The sequence below is a fragment of the Lycium ferocissimum genome, chromosome 3, assembly GCF_029784015.1.
Source record: "Lycium ferocissimum isolate CSIRO_LF1 chromosome 3, AGI_CSIRO_Lferr_CH_V1, whole genome shotgun sequence".
NCBI classification, from domain to species: domain Eukaryota; kingdom Viridiplantae; phylum Streptophyta; class Magnoliopsida; order Solanales; family Solanaceae; genus Lycium; species Lycium ferocissimum.
The window spans coordinates 70,098,321-70,105,337 of NC_081344.1; the positions used below are offsets into that span (position 1 = coordinate 70,098,321).

A 7,017-nucleotide genomic window follows, 5' to 3' on the forward strand; every position below is an offset into this window, starting at 1 on the left:
GTGGTGTGGCATATTGTGTTGTGTCATTGTATTAGTTAAACTAGTAAATCTGTCCGCGCTTCGCGCGGTGCATTAGCCTCACAAGCACAACTGTTAACAAGTTTTTTTTTTTTTTTTTAAATTTATGTCATATCCCCCAAAAAGTTTGCTTGTTGCTATTTTTATATTTCCACCGCCGTAAGTAACTATTATCACAACGATGTTATTTCAGCAAACGTAGCGTGGCCGCAAAAAATATCATCTCCAGTACCGGGTAAATTCATTTTGGATTTACTTTGATGTTTTCGAATTAACATAAAAATATACAGTGGGTGTCCCAATTTCTTGCTCATGTAAGGGATTAGACAGTTGTTATTCCTGTATTTTAAACATCCAAAATTCTTACCCCCCACCCCCCAACTTCCATGAACCGAACTGCACCTTAAATCATCTTCAATGGATGTAAGTGCAAATGTTTGTACCAAACTGTCTGCTACCTTTTCATCTTCATCTGTATATGCTCCATTGAAACACTGTCCTCATCACTCTCCACCACCAGTTGTTCAATGACATTTTGGATGTCAGGGCCATGCCTTTGGTTCAGTCCGGTGTTAAGTATAACTTATACGGAACCCAAGTCTACCATGGTCATGCCACCTTTGTTTTGTCCTTTAGCAGTATTGAGGCTAGTCGGGAGCAACATATCTTGTTTCCCAGTATTCTCTTGTGCCTTTGCTCTCTTACCCTTATCAGTAGAAGAATGCATATCACAAGTATTCTGGCATTCCTCATTTTGTGTGTCTCTTACCTGTCAATGATGTTGTGTTCATCCACTACTGTTTTCAGATTGTTCATTGCAGTACTCTTTGTTTTTCTGCTTATTCCATAGCATAACTTTTCAAAGTGTTCATAGTTCTTTTCCCGTGGCTCTTTTTTTGCTCTCTTTCTTCTTTAATCATCATCCAGAAGACACCACAAATTAGATATAATTAGAACCAGATGGATCAACTGCAGAATCAATTAGCACAATCATGAGTTCATGATTACGAAATGACACAAAGAGATGTCATATTATATAAATAAACAATAACTCATATTTTAAGTTCGAAGTGCTATAATCTATAGAGATTCTGCATAATAACCTGGAAGGAGGATGAAGAAAAGCATAGAAATGAAATAATGCGCTTCGCGAAGGGGAAAGAATTCTAATCTTTCATAAATAGGATATAAATTTAACCGTTGAAAAATTAAGATGAAACTTTACCGTCAAAGCTGCATAAATATAAAAGCAAATAAATTATTCAAGGCTAAAAACAATAGGAAAGTGTACATTGTTTGATTAGTTCAGTCAAGAACTCAGGACTACTAAAGCTAACATTGACTTTGAAGGCGATCTTACCTCCTTGTTTCATGTACAGTACAATTAGTACTACTCAAGTTTTCACAAAGTTACCATACAACAACACAACTGGCCAAAAGGTCAAATCGACAGTTCAAAGCCTACCACATGTTTATTGGTTACCGCAAAACAAAGCAGTGACAACGTTCTAGAACTAGTTATCAGGAAGTTGCCAAGAATTGGTCTTTTCCCTAGCTTTTTACATATCACATATAGTCGAACTATTTAGTAGAGGGCAATTGTATGTCTAATTGATAATCGGTCGTAATCAGAAGCGGATTCAAGATTTAAACTTTATGGGTTCAAGCTTTTAGGATTCTTCGTTGGTATTTTAAGAGTTATGGGTTCATGTCTACTATTTATTGTAATTTTAATAAATTTTTACACAAATTTATGCTCCCCATTGAAAGTTAGGGTTCAATTGAACCCCCACCTCGAACACTACATACGCCCCCGTTTGTAATATCTGAAATAATTCTCAAACTACAAATTCACGCATCATATCAATTGCTTCCTCATACCAAGACCACCTACTGGCCCAAACAATTACCATCTAACCTACAAACCAAACATCAATATGCTATAGCACCTACTTTAGAACTTATTTGACGCTATTTCAGTTTCGTTATTCCACTCACAACAGCGGAAAAAATCATGTACCTATAAGCAAATCTAACCATTTATCCTGCAAGAAAAGAATCTCAAACCCTTTAAACAAAACCCATGAGAAAATGATACTATCTGTTCAAGCACTCGGTGACTCAGGGGGAAAAAAAATTAGAGAAGAACTGAGCGCGTCTTTGGTACCCAACCACAATTCAAGGCAAAGTCCTAATTTCTAGAGTTAACTGCTTTCTAAACACGTAATTTCCAATATTATTTTTCTTTTCAACTCCTTGCTCTCAAAATTTCTAGTCGGAACATCCTTTGCACCCTTTTAAAAGCAGTATCTTTGTAACTGTTTTAATGTCCGTACTGCCTAGGTAAGATCTTTCAGGTTGCAGAGTTTACGTTGTGAAAGATTACCTCAAGGCTAAGAATGTCCAGAATAGAGAGTGCTACATACTTGAATGTATGTTGGCGACTTCTCTCACCTGATGTACAGCCTGGTTAATTTCTTTCCTCGCATAACGTAGTTATTGTTCCGCAACAATTAGCTCATCCTGCTCCTACAAGCGAAAGGAAAATTAAAATTTCAGAAGCATATATTATGACACACGCCTTTCGACATTCAGAGCTAATGGTATTTGGTTTAGTAGTCACTCCAGATAAAGGAATAAGTTCAATTATCAACGATTTGCTTTGCACTGCAATAGATGATTTTTAACATTTCTTCTTTTCTTTTCCTCATACTATATTGTTCACTCAAGAGAATATTTAAATTATGACATTGTTATATGTACCCTAATTTCTTCTTTGAACCAATGTACAAAGGTTTATAAATATCTCCATACTTGGTGATAACCATTTGTAGTAAGAATTTTCTTTCCTCTTGGCGCCATAGACATCTTAAACCAAACAAAGGAATCAGAGCCATGAACTACACCTCAAAATGTCACCTCCAACTCTGTCTAGAAGTACTCAAATAGTACCTTGTTGTGTATCTTTTGTGAAAGGTTACATATCCTAACTCCAACCTTACTAAATTCTCCCATCAACACAAGACTAACCAGTCTATACTCTCCAAAAAGGGAATTACCAATACCTTGCAGTTGTTTGCTTATGTGGAACAGAAAGGAAAACAAACTTAATATTTTTTCAGTACTTAGCCGGTGTTTGGATTGACTTATTTTAACTGCTTATTGGCTTTTGAGCTTTTTCTATTTTTTTAGTGTTTGGGAAATATAAAAGATGCTTAAGCACTTACTTTTAGGCCAAAGTACAAAAATAAGTCAAAAGCCAAAAGTTGGGTACTCCCGACTTATGACTTTTAGCTTTTAACTTGTAAACTACTTTTAAAAAGTCAATCCAAACACCCCCTTAATAAAAGTAGAATGTTGACAAATGATGTTAATGTGTGTCTAAGAAGTTGATAGAAAATTGTGATTGTGCCATTGTGGAGCCAGATTCCATCACACTATTCAGTTGAATAACATTATAAACTCTATAATTGATTCAATATCATTTGAAACTTAGAGAATATAATCTTTTTGATGAATCATCTCAAATTTCTTTAAACTGATTTTATTATTGTAAAGGAATTAGTTCAACTTAGAGCATATTGATACACTTCTTACATTCAAATTTTTTAGAATCATGCCAAAGAATGCACGTCTTAGTTCGAAAGTGCAACACTATAGCTATCATAATGTAACCTTTCGTCCAGTGATCATGTAAAGTTTCAACAAATCAGCCTTAAAAAACTGCAGAATTATGTCCCAGAACTCATGTTCCGTTTCATCATGATCAACAATTACACACTGCACCCATCTTTTTCTTAAACAGTGGTTAAAGTTTTCCTCAATCTTGATCGTACCTTCAAACTGGTAAAAAGATCTAAAGCCGACAACATCTAACACAGAAGATGATAGGCATATTCACCTATATAACTAAGTTTTAACATGTTTGAAGTGCTAATACTAACATGATCCGTTTATCTTGTATCGTATTTCTTGCTCTAATCATATTTCTTTAAATGAGTCAAATATCATTTTAAACTCTAGTCACCAGTTTTATAACCAGATATGTAAACAGTTCTAAAAACTGACATTTCAACTCTATGAAGTATCATGAATTTAGAATATGAAGAATAAACATTTCCCTGCTAAACAATAGCTATGTGTACAACATACCAATTGAAAAATTTATATTGTGTACTATCAACTATGAAATGGAGAGACAAGAAGAGCAAAAGAGTATTTAATAAGGAGACACCTTGAGAAAATTGAACCAATGGCTGAGATTTGTATTCGTACATAGAACTGACAATGAACTAACCTTGCACTGATTAGCTTGATGGTTATATTCTATAGGTGAACTTTATTCCAGCAAATTGAGATAATGGAGAAAGTCCAATCCAAACTATTTATGTCATAGAGTAAAGTATATAAGCATAGAAGCACACTGAAGGCAAGTGATGAAATAATAATTGACTCGGAGTGATTCTTATCCTTATAATCACAGCTTTCGGCAACACCAAATACGATGAACAGTCAAATAAATCTCAAGTTAATCGGTGTTTGATGTATATGGAGGCAAACGCAGCTAATGCAGAAACAAATTTCTACACATCAGTAAAATATTGAGATACATACCGGTCGTGTGCTTCTTATCCGTCGCAGAACTGAAGACTCCATGTATTGAAACTGAACATGCAAAGGTTTAAGGATATTAGACGACTCTCCTCCATCCCGTATTACAATAAATTTCTAGTCGAATAAGCCCAATCAAATTGAATTGTCTACAGGTGTAACTGCTTTATTATAAATGTGTTGCATGTAATACATAGTAGTTCGAGTTATTCATTCATAAATGGCTTTCAAGTATTTTACAGCCGCAACGCAGAGTCCAAAATATATTGAGAAAACTTATACATTTTGATTAAGACAAAAAAGTAAAATTAAATGGAAGAAATTATTCATGGGTTGGGAATAAATTCCAACTTTTCAACGTAAGTAAGAGACAGAGTACTCACCTGGCAATGAAGTAAATAAGGACGCATGCAGAGTCTTTTTTACATACATAATCTGAAAAGTCGGAGACTCGCTGTAAGGTATTGGGAAGAAAGAACATGAAGAAAGGAGGTGTGTGGACAAAGAAGTGCCTGTTAGAGTTCTATTTAACCGGAAACATTAGCGTCTTTTGGGATTGCTTTAACCGAAGGCCGAAGGATTTGCTGAGTTTTATTTAATTAAACAATTGTTTTTGATAATATTTTAAATGGCAAAAAACTGAGGAAAAAGATAAATAGTCATTCTACTCCTAGAGAGCACCACGTCACCAGGCCTATGTCCTGTGATTATAATCAAATCCTAAAACACCACAAAGAGAAAAATCAGAAGCCCAAATTTTTTTAAAAAGGAACGTGATATGCTTTAAGATCGGTCGAACTACATGTTTTTGAGTTCATCATTCTACTCTACAGATTTGGTAGATAAGCATCAAGTAGCTTATTCAGATATCGTCCACACATGATGAGCATCCAAGGGGCTACAACCAAGTAAATACAAAAATTTGAATTAGCGTTTAAGAAGAATCAGATATAATGTGCCAATCACCACCTTGCAAATTAATCTTTTGGACGCAATTTAAGACTTTTAATCCTAGAATAAAGATATTGCAAGAATAATAATAGAGAAAAGGGGGAAAACGCGGAAACATACAAAATTTTATTCCGGGATCGGACAGGTCTACATCTAATAGTTATGCAGGTTTTCTATAAATAACATTAGACTTATATTACCTATTATAAACTTCACAAAATTATATAGCTTTTAGTTATGCCAGTACATATCTCACATACAGAAGCATATGTATACATATTGAAACAGAATATGATATCACATAACTATGTCTCAATCTCAATTATGATACAGCGTATAGTCATATTACAAGTGATTGTACTATAAATCCAAATGTTTTAGACTCTCTTCTTTTACAAGTAAGTCAATGTTTTTGCACTTCCATATATCCATCTCTGCTACACATATTAACTTGTCTATGATAAATATAGCAGGGTTTACCGTGGGAGCAGCGGTTGTGGGTTCCCTTGGCATAAAAAATAAAAAAAAAAAGAAATAGGAAATTAGTTCGATAAAATTCTACCTGCCTGTAAGTGTCTTTTAATTTTCATCTATTGCCTTGCCTTCATCTCCAAGCAGACAATTAGTACTAACCAAACATATATGGAAAGCCCTATAATATTCCGGAAGTGGATTTACCGAAAAGACAAAGTCTTAAGTACTTATTTAATTGGGAATAGATAATCATCAAATATACCTTTATCAGAACACAGATATTGGAATCAGAAGAAAGATGAAACACCTACGAGATATGAAGGGGAGAACGATATTAAAAAATAGTAGCTAAAAAGAGATTTACCTCTAAAATTCTAAGAAACGAGATGAACAGAGAGAGGAAATATATTATTTTCAAAAACAGAAGATGAAAAAGAGGAAGGCAGATTTACCTGAAACGAGAGAGAGATGAGTATGGTGATTTGCAGTGTTACGAAGGGATGTTGGCAGAAGCAACTATGAGGGTTCTTTATCTCCCGTTTGACGTACGCTGTATGGAAACGATTTTCGAAGACGGGAGTTTTAGTTAATTTTTTTCTAATTAAAAAAGGCAAAGCTGTGCTAAAATAGATAAATTACAATCCTGGCATATTAGCGTGCCACGTCAAAGTCCTAAGTCCTAGCTTTATATAATTACTAGACTAGACTAGATAGATAGCATATGCCCGTGCTCAACACTTTAGATTATAGTGTATCTATGTGTATGTAGTTGTGTTTGGATAGTGATAATATATATTTATATATATATATATATATATATATATATATATATATATATTGCTAATAAACGTACATAAGTTTGCACTGTTTTATGTGCGCGCTCGCACACACACACACATATATCTATATGTATACTATGTTTAAAACACGATTAATGTAATATTGTAGTTTGTGCTCCATATT

At 34.1% G+C, this 7,017-nt stretch overlaps 1 long non-coding RNA gene across 3 annotated transcripts; it reads right to left on the reverse strand.

Annotated features, from left to right (window-relative positions):
- Window positions 1-242: 242 nt before the first annotated feature.
- Window positions 243-6,624, reverse strand: LOC132050613 (uncharacterized). 3 transcript variants are annotated; one of them, XR_009413482.1, is made up of 4 exons: window positions 5,013-6,624; window positions 4,316-4,683; window positions 2,405-2,547; window positions 243-987 (listed from the first exon to the last, which is right to left on the reverse strand). It is a non-coding gene; the product is annotated as an uncharacterized LOC132050613 (long non-coding RNA). The 3 variants fall into 3 exon arrangements; XR_009413481.1 differs by having other exon boundaries at window positions 4,316-6,095; XR_009413480.1 differs by having other exon boundaries at window positions 2,473-2,547; window positions 4,316-6,093.
- Between the last annotated feature and the right edge of the window lie 393 nt (window positions 6,625-7,017).